At 40.2% G+C, this 20,288-nt stretch overlaps 1 protein-coding gene across 16 annotated transcripts in view; it reads right to left on the bottom strand.

Moving 5' to 3' along the window:
• Positions 1–20,288, bottom strand: part of NCKAP5 (NCK associated protein 5) — a 1,102,730-nt gene that overhangs the window by 927,924 nt on the left and 154,518 nt on the right. The gene's annotated exons all lie outside the window — the stretch shown is intronic.

The raw sequence follows: 20,288 nt of genomic DNA, 5'->3' as shown, positions 1-20,288 counted from the left end.
ACAACACAGGAAATAGAGCCAATATTTGATAGTAACTATAAATGGAGTATAACCTTTAAAAATTGTGAATTACTATAATATATTGTATACCTGTAACATATATAATATTGTACAGCAACTACACTTCAATAAAAGAAAAAAAATAAAGTAGCTTCCCCTTACCCACCATCCCCCCCAAAGAACAATGGGTATTATCAAAAAGGCAAAAAATAACAAGAGTTGGCAAGGATGTGGAGAAAAGGGAACCCTTGTGCACTGTTGGTTGGACATAAACTGGTGCAGCTAGTATGGAAAAGAATATGGAGATTCCTCAAAAAATTAAAAATAGAACTACCATATGATCTAGCAATCCCGCTTCTAGGTATATATCCAAAGGGAACAAAATCACTGTATCAAAGAGATGTCTATACTCCCATGTTCAGTGCAGCATTATTCATAATAGCCAGGATATAGAAATAACCAAAGTAAGGAATCTAAAAAAGTTAAACTCATAAAAGCAGAGAATAGAATGGTGATATCTAGGGACTAAGGGGATGAGGGAAACAGGGACATGTTGATCAAAGGGTACCAAGGTTCAGTTGCAGGATGAATAGGTTCTGCAGATCTAATGTACAGCATGGTGACTATAATTAGTAATACTATATTGTGTACTTGAAATTTGTTAAGAGAGTTGATCTTGAGTGTCTCACCAAACACACACACAAAAACATAACTATATGAGGTGATGTATATGTTAATTAGCTTGACTGTGGTACTCATTTTACAATGTATATTGTATATCAAAACGTCACATTGTATGCCTTAAAATATGTCATTTTTTACTTGTCAAGTATTCCTCAATAAAGTTGAAGAAAATATGTAAAAATCAAAATACAAAAATGGAATAGTATTCATAAAAGGAATGAGAAATTGTGATACAAGGTCAGGCAAATAAAAAACACAAATAAGTGGGTGTGAAGAAGGATTATAAATCTAGAAAAGAAAACCGTGGTCTGAAATAAAATGCCATAACCAAGATAAAGCCTAACAAGACAATCAAAGAGAGAATTAGTGAATTAAAAAATTGTACTAATGAATTCACTTAAAATGAAACACAAAGAGAAAGATGGAGTTAAGAAAACTCAATCGAAAGGTTCTAAAATGCATCTAAGGAATTCCAAAAAAAAAAAAAGGAAAAGAAAAGAAAAGAAGATAACATAGAAGAAATATTCTAAGAAATAATGGCTAAAAAGTTTCCAAAACCGAAGAATATGTATTTTTATAATTGAAAGTACAGTATAAATAAAAATAAATTCTTTTCAACATGTATAATATTAACACTATACAAACATCAGGCTAATGAGAAGTTCCTAATACTTACGAGAGATAATTTCAAAGTGACATACAAATGAAAGCCTGTTAGAATAGATAGACTGCCAACATATTTCTAGTTGGCAAAAATAAATGCCCAAACACAAGAGAATAATGTCTTCAAAGTGTTGAGGGGAAGTAACTGTGAACCTAGAATTCCAAATTGAGCTAAAATACAACCCCAGAATGAGAACAAGATAAAAAACTCTTTAGAGTTACCAAAACGAAAATGCTTACCTTCCCCAGACACTCACTGAAAAAGCACTGAAGGATATTCTGAAGACAAAATGTATGGTTTTTTTCCTATAATCTTTTTTTAACTTTGCTATAACTTTTAATTACAAAGAAGATGTAATAAAAGAGCAAATGTAACAATCAAGTTACTTTCTTAAAAAGAGAAAAGGGGGGCTTTCCCTGGTGGCGCAGTGGTTGAGAATCTGCCTGCTAATGCAGGGAACACGGGTTCGAGCCCTGGTCTGGGAAGATCCCACATGCCACGGAGCAGCTGGGCCCGTGAGCCACAACTACTGAGCTTGCGCGTCTGGAGCCTGTGCCCCGCAACGGGAGGGGCCGCGATAGTGAAAGGCCCGCGCACTGCGATGAAGAGCGGTCCCCGCACCGCGATGAAGAGTGTCCCCCGCTTGCCGCAACTAGAGAAGGCCCTCGCACGAACCGAAGACCCAACACAACCAAAAATAAATAAATAAATAAATAAAGTAGCTATAAAATTAAAAAAAAAAAAAAAAAAAAAGAGAAAAGGGAATTTAACTGAAATGGAGAATTATGTAAATGAGGACAAAAGATGAGAGCAACAGCTAATTTGAGAAAATAGGCTAATTCAACAATAGAAATTAATTCAGAGACGATCACAATAAAAATTTTAAATAAGCTTTATGCAATATATGCTAATTGCGTCATGGTCCTTCAAACTATTAATATCCTCATGCATCCTGGAGAAAAATCCTTGCCAAGATTATTTAAAGAAACTTTCCTGACTGTACATCTAATATGTAGACTGGAAGTAGAGAAATCATCATTAAGTGTCTTTATCTTTAATACCTGGCTTAGTACTCGGCAAATAGTAGGTAGTTGATAACTTTCTGTTGAATGAATATTTGCAGAAAACAAGAAAAAGAGCAGTAACAAAAGACGAGTATCAACTCTGTTTTGTAACTGATGCTGACTGATTAAGAAGCAAAAGAAATTATTTTTAAAAGTTATTGGGTGACTCACAAAATGGTTGGGAGGGCCGGGAACTGGACTCAAGGCTAAACTGCCAGAAACAAACCCCCAAATCACACCACAGAACTGGGCTGACGAGGAAGCCACTGCTGTTCCCTCCAAACCCAGCTCTCCCCGCACCCCCTACTAAAAGCTCAACGATCCTGCCATCACCCATTTAATAAAATGGAAAACTTTGCACGGGAATGGTTGGTATGTGTTACTCACTTCAGGAATGATTTCTCTCACATAGTATACCTGGTTGGCAGAGCTCAAGTCATAGGCCTGCATCCTCGCTGCAAGGGAGGCTGGAAATTTGAATCTTGGCTTCAGTGTCCAGGAGGAGATGGTCATAACGTGGGAATGTCCCCAAACATAAAAAAGCTGTTTGTGAAGGCTTCCCTGGTGGCGCAGTGGTTGAGAATCTGCCTGCCAATGCAGGGGACACGGGTTCGAGCCCTGGTCTGGGAAGATCCCACATGCCGCGGAGCGACTAGGCCCGTGAGCCACAGCTATTGAGCCTGCGCGTCTGGAGCCTGTGCCCCGCAACAAGAGACGCCGCGATAGTGAGAGGCCCGCGCACCGCGATGAAGAGTGGCCCCCGCTCGCCGCAACTGGAGAAAGCCCTTGCACAGAAACGAAGACCCAACACAGCCAAAAATAGATAATAAATAAATAATAATTAAAAAAAAAAAAAAACTCTTCTGCAACACACCCATCTGCCAGAAATTTCTCCTTGTTGTTGTTAAAAAAAAAAAAAAAAAAAAAGAAAAGCTGTTTGTGAGATAACAAGCAGTCACAGACATAACAGATGTCTACGACAATATGCTTACAAAAATGGGAAAACATGCTATCAAATTCTCCACCTACAGCTATGGAGCAAGTATCATTTAATGCCATTAAGCATTCTTCCACAGTACCATTTTTGAGGACTGACAGCATCCCATTCATTGGATGCACCGTCACGTATTTTAGCCATCCCTTTTTATTAAACATATAGGTGGTTTCCAAAGTTTTGTTACAGTTGCTTAACTTTGTGAAAAACCATGATCTTTTGCTTCAGGTGAAGTTATGACTTTAGAGATGTTGTTAAAGGTCCTCCACCACTTCCCTTTCATCCCACACCATCTAGTTTTACCACTTGCTTACTACTGTCTCCAACTAACAAGCTTCAGAACATGCTGCCATGCTTGGGAGCTCTAACTCCTGTTCACAGTTCTCATTTCCTTCCTGTTCACTACCATAACCAGGGTGAAGCCAACCTTCACATGGATTTCCTGGACATCTTTTAGGATGCGATTTTCATCCTGTCACCATTTTAACAGTCCACTTGGATAGCCATGTGTTATGTTCTTATCTTCTGAAAGTGCTTGACCTCTGGAAACTGTAACTCCCAGTTACTCCCTTTAGGACAAAACCTCGAGGTTGTCTAGTTCTGGGTGCAGTATTGGCATAAATAAAATCAGGGGTTTTGGAGCTATTCAGATCTGGTGTTACAATATTGTATATGTAAGTTAGTTTCTTTGAGTCTCAACTTTGCTTATTTATAAAATGGAAATCACAACACTACTATACCATAGGTAGGATCACAATGCTATTTACATCATAAGGTTACATTAGGGATTCAGTGAGATAACTCATATGATGTACTTAGCAGAGTACCAAGCACATAGTAAAGTGTTCAAGAAATGTCAGCTATTACAACAAGGTCCTACTGTATAGCACAGGGAACTGTACTCAATATCTTGTAATAACCTATAATGGGAAAGAATACACAAAAGAATATATGTGTGTGTGTGTATATATATATATACACATACACACACACATATAAAACTGAATCACTTTGTTGCACACCTGAAACTAACACAACGTTGTAAATCAACTATACGTCAATTAAAAAAGATATGTCAGCTATTAGCCAGATAAAATTGCCTTTTTTGTAGGTCCCTGGAAGTTTCACATCTAATATTATTATTTCAACCCATTATTATCACTGTTAACTTCCAGAAATGAACTTTCATCAGCACTGAAACCTCTAGTCTTTTGACCATCATCATTCTCCCAGGCCATCAGCCCTCTCCTGTCTTCATTTCCTCTGTATCCATCCTAGACCCCAGGATCTGCTTCACATGCTCCTTCATGAAAACAGGTTTCTTATCTCCCTGAAAACAATCAACATTTGTTTTTCCCTTTGCATGCCCACAGCTTGTTCTCCTCTCGAGTTCTTCACTCAGGCTTCTATTGGAGTGGAGACTCGTGAATAAATGACAGGTGTTTACATATCTGTCCTTCCCACGATTATTTACCCTCTAGGACCAGGGCCACGGCTCACTTATCTAGTTATCCCCAGTCCCAGGGCTGAATGTTTGGGACAGGCTCAACTTGTTTGAAATGAAATTAAACTCCTGAAGCAATGGATTTCTTTGCAAATAACTTATGCTGCTTCACGTGTACTGAGAAATAGCTGGTGATCTGTATCTTAACAGCTTTGATTTGTATCTCAAATCCAACATTACCATGTCTGGAAACTGTAACTCAACCAGAGAACAGCTGAGATTCTGTTCCTCTTTTATATTATCTTTGGTTACCTCAGATTACTTACTTGGGAAAAAATAACTCCCTTTCTCATAATCCTATGAAATAGTCTTTTAGAATATCCTCTTATTAAAATGTATATAAACAAATATACAGGTATATATACATACACACACAGGTAGGTCTTTCTCGAAAGTAAAACATGAATATATTCTCAAAGTAAAAAGTTTAAAATTATATAGAGACCGATATGGAAAACAGCAAAAGTTTCTTCTTCACGCACTCTTAATTATATCCTCTCAATTAGGGGAAAAAAACAATGATTTGTTATCTTTATAAAACATTTCAGTCCATTTATATACATATATGTACATGTTTATAGATAAGATTTTTGAAACAGAAATGGTACCCTACTCTACATATTTTTGACAACTTGATTTGTTTTCGTTTAATATTATGTCTAAGAGGTAATACAATGTGAGGGTACAAATAGCTCTCCTTTGTTCTTTTAATGCTACATGGGCTCTGTAGTGAGAATGGAGTGTTGTTTCACCCTTCCTCTACTGATGGAGATTTAGACTGAGAATAACGATCACTATTACAAATGGTGCTACAATGTTCACCCTTGCACACACCATTTCATGCACATATATGAAATGTTTTCTAGGATAAATAGCTAAAGGTCCCCTCTACTTTTGAATACATCCAAATTTCTATTAATCTAAATCACTAACTCCTTCCTGCTGTGTCCCAATGATTGCTCACATTTTTTGATTCAGAAAGGCAGAGAATGATGCCTTACATTTCCCAGAAATGTAACTATCAGCCTCAAAATCAAATTCACATCTCCCTTAAAGTGTCCCCTGCCTGTACAATAATTCACTTTCAAGTCATTCTTTGTCATTAACCCAGAACTCCTGTGCACTCATTCTTCAGTGCTCTGCTAACCATGACCTCCCCATAAGCATAATTCTCGATAATTCTGGAAGTCTGATTAAGGAAGGCAGAACTCCTTTGGAACCCTGGGCAACAAGGGTTTATGCAAAGTCCTGATCAGGTTTCGGGAAGGACACTTCCCCCACCCCATCCCCCCCCAAAAAAAGAATAGAGAGTCATGGAACCAAATATTGAAGGCAGCTGGTGTGGAGAATTTGAGGCTAAACTCATTTTTTCTTCATTCAGCTTTCTTCATTATCTGTTACAGAATATTAAACTTCTTGCTTAAGCTATTCTTGGCAAAACTTTGCTTGTTCTTGTTTGAAGTCGGTGTGCCAGGAGATACAGAAATAGCCGAGTTGGGCTGCCGAATTCGCAAGGTGGTTCCCAGAGTGGGACACTGCACCCAGAGCTGCTTTATCAAGGAAACGGACCGACACACTTAGCTCTCCACTTCCCTCTGCCTGCGATCAGCACAGATTTAATTAGCTGGAGGCAAGGCAGAGAGTGAAGGTGGTGACGGAAACTGTAAAGTAGGTATAGTCTCTAGAAACATGTGTTTTTGTTTCAATTGATCAGCATCATGGAACAGCGTGTGATGGGTTGCATGCTGCCTGCGGGCTCTGCTTCTCCACAAGGGCAGCCTTCAAATGCAATCAGCTTCCGTCACTACCACCCTGAGCACCTCTACGCGTGAGATGTTCACCCTGAGACCCTGCGTCGTGGAACGCTTCCGTGAGCTCTCGCTAAGTCAGCACCTAAGAAACAAAACTGAAACATTTTGAGTCATATGTGAGAATTCTGTATCCTTACAAGAACATAGGGTGATAGGGGTGGGAAGTGAGAGGCAGAATTCAATGGTCCAAACGTTTATCTTTGAAAAGATTTATAATGGCTTAAGCATAACCCCAACGATATCGGAGAAAATGGCACAGGAACATCTCCATCAAGCAGAAAGTACTTTTGATTTTAGTAGAAAAGAAGATGAAGGCCACTCGTTAAAATGCCCTGGAGTTATTTGACTTTTTGATATAGTGCCTTCTAAGTTCAATTAGCTTAATTTGGAAATTAAACTAATGAAATATGGAATGTATGAAACGTATGAAATAACATTCTGTTTTTGTCTAGTGCAAATGGCAAAAACAGAAACCCAGAAACTCAAATGCATGTGCTCATATGCATATATGCACACGCGTACACACACACACACAGCATATTTTACCATGCTCACCTGGCCAGTTCAGATCTTCTGATGCAAATACATTCAAGAGAAAGCCAATGGCAAAAAAAAAAAAAAAGAAAAGGAAAGTTTCCCACTGAGGAGAATCTAAGTAAAAAGAGACTTGCAGAAAGGACAAGTAGAGAGACACAGGGGACTCGTCACTGCCAAGAGATTATACATGTTCAAAACAGTAGAAAAGGCTTCAAAGGAATACTCAGAGGAGTACAATTTATCAGTTTTTCCACAATGACTATCTCTGTAGAACTTCCCTCGAGCATTCCTCAGCTCTGTATGATAAACCTGCTTCCTCACGCAATTATGTTCCACTCACCAAGTACAGCTTGCACAATACCATTTCCAGTGATATCACAGATGTGTGCTTTGGCATAAGGTCAGGGCTGCTGTCTTGAATGCAGCACATTCAATGGGGCTTTAGAAGGGGAAAGGGCAGTGTCCGATGATTAATCCCACCCCCTTCCCACTCACACTTCCAGCCCTGTGTCTAAAATGTGCCTGTTCACAGAACCAGGAAGCTCAAAAAATAATACACCTCAGTGTAAAGCCATTTCAGGCAGATGAAACCCCCTGAAAGAGACAAAGAGTCCTCCTATTAATTCTAAAGCCTTATCTGCGCATTATGCCAGCCTCGAATGCTTGAGTTCAGGAAAAAGAGCAATTCTTTGTTCAGCGCTTCAAAAGATAGGAGAAGGGGGTGAGGAAGGAGACAAGGTCAGGGCAGAAAAGAGAGGAAGGAATGCTCTTTGTACAAAGCAAGAACCTTTTCTTATCGGTCCAACCATCAGTCTTTAGTTTTCTGAACACTGTTCCTATACGGTCAAATTGTGCCAGGTACGATGTGGGCCAGAATCCATGGTTTAGAAAGTTTTACTGTTGCCAGGGAAACGAGACTCACATACATTAAAGTATTAGGGAAGAGGACACTGGTTTTCTGTTTCTTTCTTTATTCCCAATCTCATTCCCCCCCAAGGATTTGTGATTACTTACAAAAATATACACAAAACGAAAATGATAAAACAAATAATTGAGGAAGGAAAGCCAAAGGGAAGATACAAGTAGAAAAATAATAAAACCAAGGTTAAGATTAAAGAAATATATAATGTGCTGTCCAGGCTAGAGGGGATCTATATATTTGGCTTAAAGTTTTGAGAGCCTCAAGCACAGGCAGTAAGTCACGCAAGATACTATATACAGAGCCGACATTGACAGGGCAACCATTGCCAAACCTCGCTGCCCAGTGATACCAGCTGGGAAGGTTTTCGAATATTCAATAATGAACCAGAATCCCTAGGGAAGGGAGAGAGAGGGAGAGAATGCTGGGAATCTGCATTTTTAAAACCTCCCTGAAGTAATTATGATGCCATCAGCCCTCAGACTGGGAACCCCAGCTGTAGGGATTTAGAAACAGAAAAAAAAAAAAAAAATCCTCAGGACTTCCCTGGTGGCGCAGTGGTTAAGACCCCACACTCCCAATGCAGAGGGTCTGGGCTCGATCCCTGGTCAGGGAAATAGACCATCCCATGCATGCCGCAACTAAGAATTCACATGCCACAACTAAGGAGCCGGCAAGCCGCAACTAAGGAAGCCACCTGCTGCAACTAAGGAGCTGGAGAGGCACAACTAAGGAGCCCACGAGCCACAACTAAGGAGCCCGTGAGCTGCAACTAACACCCAGCACAACCAAATAAATAAATATTGAAAAGAAAAAACAATCCTCCAAAAATCAGATTGCAAGAATTATGGAGGATGTAGAACTCATGCTAAGCCTCTAAGTTTGAATGGAGTTTAAAGAAGTGGAGATTCTTAGAAGACCTTCCAAGTAGAGGTAAAGGCATGAGCCAAATCACAGAGGTAGGAGGGAGCCTGATGCCATGGAGGGGACAGCACCATCCTTATCACCCTGGAGTAAGTGTGAGGGGGCCCTAGGACACTATTTAATTTATTCCTTAATCCATTCAATTTTAATCAAGTCACAAAGGAATTAAAGAGGCTACATCCACAACAAATAAAGAATAAAACTTAGAGTGAAAATATGTACACTAATTATTGCTAACAAATTGAGTGGCTTAAAAATAATACACATTTATTATCTCACAGCTTCCACGGCTCAGGAATCTGAGAACAGCTTATCTGGGGCCTCTGTTCAGGTCTCACAGGTAAGCAGGTCTGAGGTCTCGCCTGAGGGTCTCACCTGAGGCTTGGAGTCTTCTTCTGAGCTCATGTAGCAGTGAGCAGAATTCATTTCCTTGCATCTGTACAACTCATGGTGACTTGCTTTTTCAAGGTCAGCAGGAGAATCTCTGAGGCTTCAAATCTCTGGCCTCTAGACTTTAAGGGACTTGTCGGATTAGGTCAGGCCCATCCAAGAAAATCTCCTTTTTTATTAACTCGAAGTAAACTGATTAGGGACTTCAATTACGTTTGCAAAAGTCTCCCCCCCCTTTACCATACAATGTAACCTAATCGCAGGAGTGAGAACCATCATAATCTTGGGCTCTGCCCACACTCCAGAGAGAGGGAATTACACACCACGTGCATGTATAAGAAAGGGCTGATCTCTCGGGGTCCATCTTAGGATTCTGTCTACCACAAAGTACAAAGATGAGAGAATGGAAAATTGCAAACATGCAGGATACGAGCCAACAGAGCACTTGTATTTAAGCACGTAATTTTGGTTCTGAGCTTCCTGGCAGTTGAAGTGAAAAGGAGAACATGATCAGACTTCTTAGTACTCTCTGATCAGGTCCTAGTGCCAACTTATAGAAGATATTTCTCATGTCTGTACATAGGAATCATGAAATGACAAGCATCAAAGTAAGGTGAAAGAAATAAGATAGAGTTAGATGGAATCTGATCCAAAATAACTCTGTCAAGTAGGGGATGCATTTGTCCCTCCCCATCGACTTGCCCCCATTCCATGGGGAATTGGTAGTGATGGGAACAGGGTTCAGTGAGGTGCTTGCTCAATACCAGGTAACACGGGCTGGTGATTGGGGAACCCATAACAGAGATTAACCATAGAAAGGCACCATGAGTTTTCCAGGGGAAGTGAGGATACTGAAGTACAAACAAACAGAAGTTAGAAATCAGAGGGATCCAATGTGTGGAAGAGATTGGAGCAGAAGTTTGAGCCCTACATGGTCTCCAATGAGTCTTGCAGAAATGCTGCCTCGTCTTGTGCCCTGGGGTCTGTGACCTGGCCACGACCCTGTGGAACAGCTTTCCTCCAGGGCATCTTTCAGGTATCCTTTGATCTCAGACTGAGCTGATCAAATGCCTCTGCTTTGCTTTATATTTCTCATAATTGGTTCTAAGCACTCAGCACAGTGAACTGCGTCAACCTGTGTTCCATTCACACTCTAAAATACACCTGTAGCTGCATGAAAACTACTCTTCTTTCTTCTATCTACTAATATATTATCACTTTTTATGACCCCCTCAATTCTACCACTTCCTGCTCAGGTCCCTGTACCTGTCTCCCTTCCTTGAATGGCCTCTGCCCTCATTCACAGTCAGCACTGACTGTGTAATCACTCCTGTTTACTCACATCTGGTCTCCTACCATCTGACCACCTGGTCCATGGCAATGACTGCTTTTAACTTCTTGCATCTTTGTTTCCATAGAGCTTATTAATTTAGATCTACAAAGTCCATAGATGGAAGAGGCCTTGGAATCCTCCAGCTCACCTTCCTTCTCAATAAAGACCATCCCATCGCTGTCTGAGCACCTCAGGAGACAAGGAACTATTTCATACGGCTCCAGTTTCAGTCTGTGAATTTCCAGATATCAAAAGTTCTGCCTAACATTAGGCCACAACTGTTTCTCTTTAACTTCTACCCTAAGTAGTAGTGGAAGTTAAGTAGTATTCTCTCGAGTAAATTCAAACACCACCTTTACCCTCACATATTGTTAGTGGAAAAAAAAATTGGGGCAGCCACCTTGGAAAACTATTCAGCAGTATCTCCTAGATTCCCTGTGATGCAGCAATCTCACACACATACACACTCAGATGTGTGTATGTTTGTTCACCAAGGGATATGTATGTACTAGAATATTCATAGCAGCACTATTTGTCATGGTCCCAAATTGAAAACTCTCCAAATACACCACCAACAGTAGAGAGACTATATTATGATACAGCCACACAATGGAATACTATACAACAATGAGCATGAAAACTCTACGACTAACTGCAGCAATGTGGGTGAATCACACAAATACAATTTGAATGAAAGAAAGTTGTACATACTGGTGATTCCATTTATATAAAGTGCAAAAACAGGCAAAATTAATCTATGCTACTGGAAGTTCTCATGATGATTACCTGAGAGGTGTGATTAAAAGGGAACTTAAGGAGGGTGCTGGTGATATTCCTTGGTCTGAAAGCTGGTAATACAGGTGTATTCACTTTGTAAAAATGTGTCAAGCTGTATACTTATGTGCACTTATCTGCATGTATATTATACTTCAAAAAAAGTTTTAAACTCCTCTTTCTCCTCCAAATCACCTGAATAAATCAAATTTCTTTAGCCATTTCTTATAGATATGGGTTGTAGAAGGGTCAAGATCCCAGTCAATTTATAAAACCGTTTAGTTTGGCAAAGCTCTGATCATTCATTTGGAATTCAATCATATTGATTGGTTTATAGTATTCTTTGAATGTCCCCTGTGAGATTAACTCCTTTTCTCCAATATGTTGTGAACCCCGTAAAGACAAGTATTTTTCCCTTTTGATTTTCTAGTAGCATATATATTCAGAATCCATCGTATGCTCAGAAAATACTCTCTTCCCTCCTCTTCCTTAGCAAGTACAGATAAAACAGATGAAATTTACATGGGGTCTATTTGATTAAACAATCTAAATATTTTCTTCCTTTTTTTCCCCAATGAAAGGCTTAATACTACTTCATCCAGTGAAGCCAATGATCTTTCTTTTCCCTCAAGTTGATCTAAGAATTGACCTTTGCCCTGATTTATGAGCCCTTTTCAGATGTTTCCGTATGGTGAGGTGGGGACAATCATTAGGCAGACCCCTCTAATATACTGATGCAGTATTTACTTCCATTCGTCTTGTCTTTGTCAACCATAAATTGACTTCGTCTGAACCCCTTCCTTATAGTTTCTTCTTCTCAAGGAAAAAACATACTACTTTGGACACTGAGAAAGAAGCATTCGTATTCATGTAAAGTTAGTGGCATCCTGCTTCCTGATGGGCTAAGTAGAAGGTGAGATAAATGAGCCCTAGAACACAGGCCACATCTCTGATGCAAAGAAAGAATCCTGGGTTCTCAATAATGGAATGAAAATAATGCCTTTGATGTCGATAAGGCTTCTGGCTGATAACTTATCTTCCCCGAGCAAATACTGCCAAGGAAATCTGCAAACATTCACATCATGAATGTTGGTTTTCCTCTCTGCTTGCAAACTCATTTGCACGCTTGGCACCCGGCATGCTTGGCTGCAGCACGAGGTTTGCAGAATTCTCTTTTCCCACTTTGCACAATTTTTTCCAAGGGAACATTTATGGGCATCAGTCACTTCCCTGGACAAATGGTAAAGAGAGAGGCCAGTCTCCTAACCACGTGCGTATTCCCATCCCCCGGCTGCCTGTATAACCAATGGTTCAGTCTATAGAAGCACAGCTTGTCCCAGCCCAGGTTTGATAGATAGGTAGGTGGGTAGGTAAGTAGGTAGGTAGGTAAGTAGGTAGGTAGATAGACAGATAGATAGGGAGATGGATGAGAGAGAGAGAGAGAGAGATGGATAACAGAGAGAGAGAGGGAGGGGAGAGAGAGAGAGAGCGTAGGTGATAGATAGACAGAGAAAGAAAAGAGATAGAATGAAATTATGAATCTGCAAAGATTCTTACCAAGCCCATTGAGGAGCTATCTGTCGAAAACTGCAGACACATGTCAGTTTGTAAAGACCATACAAAACAGAGAAGGAAAATCTAAGAAAGCCACTCATGCAGAAACTATTTAATCAAAGAGTAAAGACAATTACAACATCTGTTAGTCTTCTGTGGAGGTTATAATTAAATGCCTTGGAGAAACACCCTTTCAAGGGTGATCCTTCAACATCTGTTGTGAAGACACACAGCACCGTGCAGTGACGAGTCACTTTAGCACTTTGGGAAAACGGGACTTCTGGAGGTCTCAGACGCTGCAAGGGTGCTCTCAGCCCAGACCTGTGCCCACTCTCCTGGGGGAGGGGCTTTTCTCCTTAGTGCTGTGCATGACTGTCTATGTTGTGAGTCAGACTGAAGTCACTGTGTGTTAAGGAATAACAGGATCACGGGGCCAGAAACGGCCTTGTGACTATCTGATCCCCACCTTTCACTTTGCAGATGGGGCCACTTGATCCCATGTCATACAGCTGGCTTGTGGAAGAATTTTACAAGCAGGGTTGTTCAATTCTCCATCCAGATTTCACTCCACTCCACCATTCTGCTTGCTCTTTTGGTTTCTCCCTTACTTTGGCTTGAAATCTGGATGTGTTCTTTGTTTAATGGGATCAGCATTAGAATGAGGCCCTAGGGTATTTGAAGTTTATGGAGAGGTAGAGAACTGAAATGATTCCCTTCTCCAGTGCCTGGTCCATCGCCAGTGAGAAACACGGACCACCATCACTTCTCCACTCGGCTTTCTGAGGAGTAGGAAGCAGAGAAGAGGTAAATTAAGATAAAGAAGGAAAAGAACCCAAAAAAGAGGATGAGCAAAGAGAGGGAGAGATGAGAAGAGAGACGACTGAGAGAGACAAGGACAGAGAAATAAGGTGGGGTAAAGAGAGAGAGAGATGGAGAAGAGGAAGGGGGCGGGAGGAGCTAGGGAAGGTGGTCCAGGGGTGCAGGAAAAAGGCATCAAATTAAGACCCCACCAAAAGGAGCTGAACACACTTTATACCCACCCAACTTCATAACATGATTCCACTGTACTTCAAATAAGCAGTTCTATGCATACAAAAGACCACGGGATCTGGCAGTTTTGCCAAACAAAATGCAGAGATGATAAAGCCAGGGGGATCACATAAACAGACACAAGGTATTGAGCAATGAAAAATATGTCCATATGGGGAGAACATAATAAATGTATTCACAGTCCAGGAGGGGTAGGGGTGCGCAGCCTCCTTGTTAGCTGTTTCGGGCTACAAATACTTGTACATGCCAAAATGCCGAGTAAATGGGGTTCTTGACATTTGACATCGGGATTAAACCACAAGTCCCTATGACCACACATGGGGCTGACATTAGCCCTCTCATTTCCCTTCGGCAATCACCTGCTTACAAGGACCCATAATGTCTTCAACGATAAGGAGCCAATAGTGACAGTAACAGTCACCACGTACTGCAAGTCTAATTTTGTGCGGGCACTCTTCGCACTTTATCTCATTTAATCCTCACAATGATAAGGAGGTAATATAATCTAACTATCTGGGTCAGAGTCTTACTATGCAATCTGGAACAAATTAACCTCTCGGTACCTTGGTTTTGTCATCTGTGAAATAGAATTGATAGGAATATTTATCTCAGAGGGCTATTTTGAGGATTAAATGAGACAATATAAATGGAAAGCACGACAGGGCCAGACACATTGCAAGCACTTAATAAATATCAGGTGAAATCATTGTTGATATTACTACATTTTATGGATGAGGATACCGAGCTCAAGGAAATTGAGCTCCCAAAGTTGATGGAGATCAGAACAGAGGCTGGAACCCAGGTCTATCTAAGGGTAAATGTCACATGTGCATGAGCTGTGGCTATTTGTTTTCTGTTACTCTATCTGTATTAACTGACTCCAAAAATCCTGGTCTTTCTGGTGTATAATGCAGCCTCTCAGGGAAAGGGTATCCAGAAAATTACCAGCTCAAGCTGGGAAACATAAAGGGGCACGTTACTCAACGCAAGACATCTTCCTCTTCCCATTCCCTTGTCCTCATCAACGAGGGAAGAAAATAAATCTTGTCCATCCTCTTCTTCATTTACTCTCACACCTATAGAGCCCCCATTGACGAATGCCATGAGTATTGATACTTACACGACTGGAACTAAACAGGCACTCACTCAATCATTAAAAGTTCGGTAAAAAGAAATGTCTTGCCTTTGTTCCCTGTGTCCACAGGGATGTCGAATGCCATGAGATTTGAATGTCATCAGTTGAGTTGCAAAAGGGAATGTTTTCAGAAGTGTAAGAATGGAGAGGAGAAAGCACTAAAGTCTGAAAATTTGCTTATATCTGTCCATTCACCAAATATTTGTTGGGCACCTACTATTTACCAGCCACTGTTCTAGGTGCTCAGGCTACAATATTAAACAAGATAGACACAGATTCTGCTCCTATGCAACGAAAGCCTAGACAGGGAGACGTTCTGAATCCAATAGTTGACCATATATTTAATTACACTAGTGATACGTGCTAGGCAAAGCAAGTCCCTGAAGCTATCCAAGTCTATAACAAGTAAGAAAAGCTCTCCTGAGGAAGGAACATTCAGGCTGAGCAGGAATCTTCCCAGTGAGGTTGCTGGGGGAGGGGGAGTCTTCCTAAGAAGAGATTTTGGTGAGTAGGAGAAGCTGAAAACAGGCCAGTGAGTAGGAAGAGAAGAGCTCTGTGCTAACCCACCAAATGACTCTAGAAAAGTCAGCTCAAATCCCCACAACTCTTTCCTTCACGGCAACATAGCATGATGGAGCACTTAATAATGCTCTCCAGCTCTCACGATTCCTCTAGATTCTCTTTCCCTGTGTCTGAATCAAGGGTATACCACAGAGTGAGATTCTGGTCCAGGTACAGGGAATAGAAAACCCATTTTGCTGAGAGTGGGGCTCACTCAAATATAGGAAGCAAGTATAAACTGTCCCTAGGATGGGGGAACCATCATGTTTTTCCTCCATATTCAACAGCCAATATTAATTTCCCCAAAAGGCTCAGAGTCCGGGGCTCCAACTCCAAAAGAAAGGTCATGTACAGATTTTATGACTTGTCATCCAAAGTCCTGGTTTGGTGGATGGGCTGAATTCTCCAGTGAATGATCTGAATTCTCCAATTTTCCCTAACAATGAAAATAAAAAGTTGAGACTTCTAATTTCTCCAGATTTAAAAAAATACAATGCACTTTAAAAAGATTACTTTGGTAGTTTTACTGCTATTAATCAGGTATCCTAAAAACAATGGCTTCTTTCACAAGGTACCTATTGCCATTGGTCTGTATGTGAGATTTTATTCAGTTTAATAAGGCCCTCTACTGGCAATCTCCAAAAACACAATCTCTTTCAAATTATTTTCTAGTAAACTCTTTTAACTACTCCCAATAATAAAGTATCTCACATTCCTGATCATGCAAATCTGGGCTGAAAAAATGAGAAGAAAATGAGAAAGGGAAGAAATTCTCTTCAAGTGTCATTTCAAGTGGGCCATTCATTTACCTATTCATAAAATAACATTACATGAAGCATCATTTGCTTTCCTCTGATGAAGCTATTCTAGATGTCAGAGGTACTCAGAAACAAAGGCTATTTCTTACACTAAAATCTATGGAGTATTCATGGAACCATAAAACTAAATTATGAATGTTATTTACAAACTACAATAAAACCAGATCATTTCTGTCCGTTTACCCACATATGAGTAATTGACTATAATTAGAATAAAAGAAATGTTGAAGACAGGCCTTTTAAATTGCTTCTGATATGTCACAACTAATAATTAACTTCTGCTTGACAACCGACCAAACAAAAACACAAAAAACAGTATACAGTGACTTGAGAATTTATCCATATAAGAAGAATGTCTGAAAAGTAAGTTATCTTTGACACATTTGTCAAATGGCTGTTGGAAAATTTAACTATAGATTCCTAGAAAACCAAGTCAGTGTTCGAAATGAGGCAATTAATAACTCTAGGAAAAATATTTTTAAGAGAAAGGAAATACAAGAATAAATTATTTGACTCAACAGTAAATGTTATTTACAATCATGGTAAAAATAAGCACTGAATAGACATTTAATCAAAATTGTGATATAATTCCATTGGAGAACAGGAAGGGTGTAGGAGGTGTAAGAAATATATATTGTAATCTATCATAATACAAGGTAAATAATTTGAAATTATAACTAGATATAAAAAACATTATTTAAAAATAGTACAGAAAAAGCAGCTAAAAGACTGTCAGATATATATATCTTCATATATACATGCACTGTTTATATATATGTAAACATTTTAGAACTACCATTTAATCTATATGTCAAGTGACATATGTAAATATATATGATATATAGTTATTATTTATATAGACATTTTAGTACTATTTGGTTTTCTAAATATGAGCATGTATTACTTTGATTTTTTTTTTTTTTAAGTTTCTAAAAACAGATCAGCACTGACAATGGGTCACACTTAGGACGTATCTTTCGGATTGGCCTGGATCAGTGTTCTACGTTTCCAGATTCAATTTGTCAAATGAAGCAAGGTCCCTTCGTGGAACAGTTTGTCAGGCACACATCTTGACAGTAACACTTGTTCCCACGTTTCAGAACTAACAGCTGGTCTTTCAACATCATAATATGTATCTGCCATATTATTATCCAAGCTTATGTTCCACAATGGGTTTGGGACTTTCTTCTTGAACTCAGCCCATTGGGTTCTTAAAGTGCATCCAAATTCTGCTCAAAGGAATCACTAATCCAGAAAGTTTATTTCTAAGAGGAGAGATCTGGTTTCTTGCCCTGAAAATACCACATTAATTTATGTAACTACTGGGAAGTACCTTGTGTAATTGAGGCTTCCAAAAGGACACGACACACTTCATTAGGCAAGTATGTATTGGGGGCACAGTAAATGTTGTCGGTAATGTTCTATGTATCCAAGAGATTTATTATTTCATCTATAAAGAAAGCACAATGGGGAATCTAAAATTCCAAAGGCATTAAACTTTGTAGAATTAGAGAAGTAGAGAAAAATAAAGCTATAAGGTATCTTGTGTTTAACTGGTTCTATGACTTGCCAGTGTTAAACCTCAACCATTCCGCCTATTTAAACCCACTGTCACAAAATACTACCACTTCCCTTGGTAAACTTTTCCAGAGACCAACCAAATGGCCAACCATTACTTCCAATTTTTTTTTTTTAAATCTAAATCCCCTGAATTATACTCTTGACCAATCTGAACTCAGCCTACCCACGTATATACCGAGAGTGCAAATAATCTTGATATTGAGCCGTAAACTCGGCCCAACCTGCAAGGGGATTCTTGTCTGAGATTAAGAGAAGAACAAAAATATCAAAGGGCTGGGCATGGGCTTTGACCCTTCCGCAAGACTAGAAAATGTGAACCACCACTTCAGTCGGCTGGCACCTTGAAGTGTTTATCTGATTTGCTGCTCTCCAGACCATCAGTCCAGGGGAAGACAAGAAAAATCAAAGTCCCACCATAGGAAAAGCTCATGAGAAAGACTGCCTTCCCCATGTCCAGAGAGCCGTACAATGAAAGGTTCAGAGTATGGGCTCAGGGTTCAAATCCTGCCTCTGCCTCTTTGACTGCCCATGTGACCTTTGCACATTACCTCACCTTTCTGAACCTCAGTATCCTTGCCTGGAAAATGAGTATAATGATCATAATGAGACAGCACCTGCGAAGTGTTTAGGAATGTGTCTGGTATACAGTCATCACTCAGTAGTGATTATGGGGAAGAAAATTTAAATCTTCTCTCAGAGTACCCATCAAGCACACATTCATACATTTTTTTTTTTTTTCATCATTTGTTTGCTGGGAATTCACTCTGTGCCAGGTGCCTGGCTAGGCATGAGATTACAAATTTGGCAAGGGTCTGGAGGATAAACTGGGTGGATAGGCAGGTGCCACAGGCAAGAGTGTAAAGATACTGAGGCGCTGAAGAACATACAAACCCAGCATGTTTAGGTAACAGAAAGCAGCTCCTAGCAGCTAAGACAGGAATTCCCACCCGAATCACCTGAGGAACTTTTTAACTATTCCTGGGTCTGAATCACACCTTGGAAATGCCGATTCATTAAGTCTCGGGTAGGACATGAGCGCTGGTAAGGCGACAGCAATGATAACAGCTAATACTCATCAGTACTTAAATCTCTGCCTGTTTTAGCTATATTGATGTATAGCTAAGTGTTTAGCTAAGTGTTTAGCTAAGTGTTTTTAGCTCTATTAATGTATTTAATTCTCCCCGTCCTCCCATAAGGTAGGCACTCTTACTAGCCACATTTTTAAAGACGAAAAGCTGAAACAGAAAAGTCAAGTGAATTAACCAAGATCATAAAGCTGGCCAGTGATGAAAGCAGGACTTGAGCCTGGGCAGTCTGGTTCCAGAACCCAAGTCCTCAATCGCTCCACCACGCTGCCCCTCAAGCCTTGATGGAAGATATAGATGGACGGTCATGCCAGGAACCTCCAAGGACAGACACAGAGTACATGCGAGGGAGTGGAGAGAAATGAGGCACGGGAGGTCGGCAGCATCGCATCAGGAATAGCCCTTGTTTGCAAACCGGGGAGTCTGGCACTGAGAGCTTTCAACCAGAGTGAAGAAGAATTTCAAGCCACTCAGCACATTTACAAGATGTTTTTGTCAGCCACGTGCAGAGGCATGGGTGTTTGATGCAGGAAAGGGGATACTTAAGATTAGCAATTCACTCCTTTACTTATTTGCTATTGCACATTGAACTACTATACTCTGTACTAGGTGCCGTGGATATAGGAAGTATTGAAATACAGCCCTGGCTTTTGATGGAAAGAGGTTCTTAACTAGGTACTACAGAGCTTCAGATCCCACAGCAAAAAGCAGCACAGGATACCATGAGGCTCCAAAGAAGAAAATCATCACTTCAACTTGAAGAATCCACAGAGGCATACCATAGGCAGGGGTGTCAGGGGCAAGGAAGCCTCCAGAGAAAAAGAGGAATGCAGGGTGTCAGTGGAATCTAGTTGAATGTTAGCACTGCAGGTCCAGGCTGCAGTGAGAGAATGAGGGTGAGGGGTA

This window comes from Balaenoptera borealis (assembly GCF_965194805.1).
Source record: "Balaenoptera borealis genome assembly, chromosome: 6".
Lineage (NCBI taxonomy): Eukaryota > Metazoa > Chordata > Mammalia > Artiodactyla > Balaenopteridae > Balaenoptera > Balaenoptera borealis.
The sequence above is the reverse complement of the archived record's forward strand: the minus strand, read 5'-3'. Positions and strand labels throughout refer to the sequence as shown.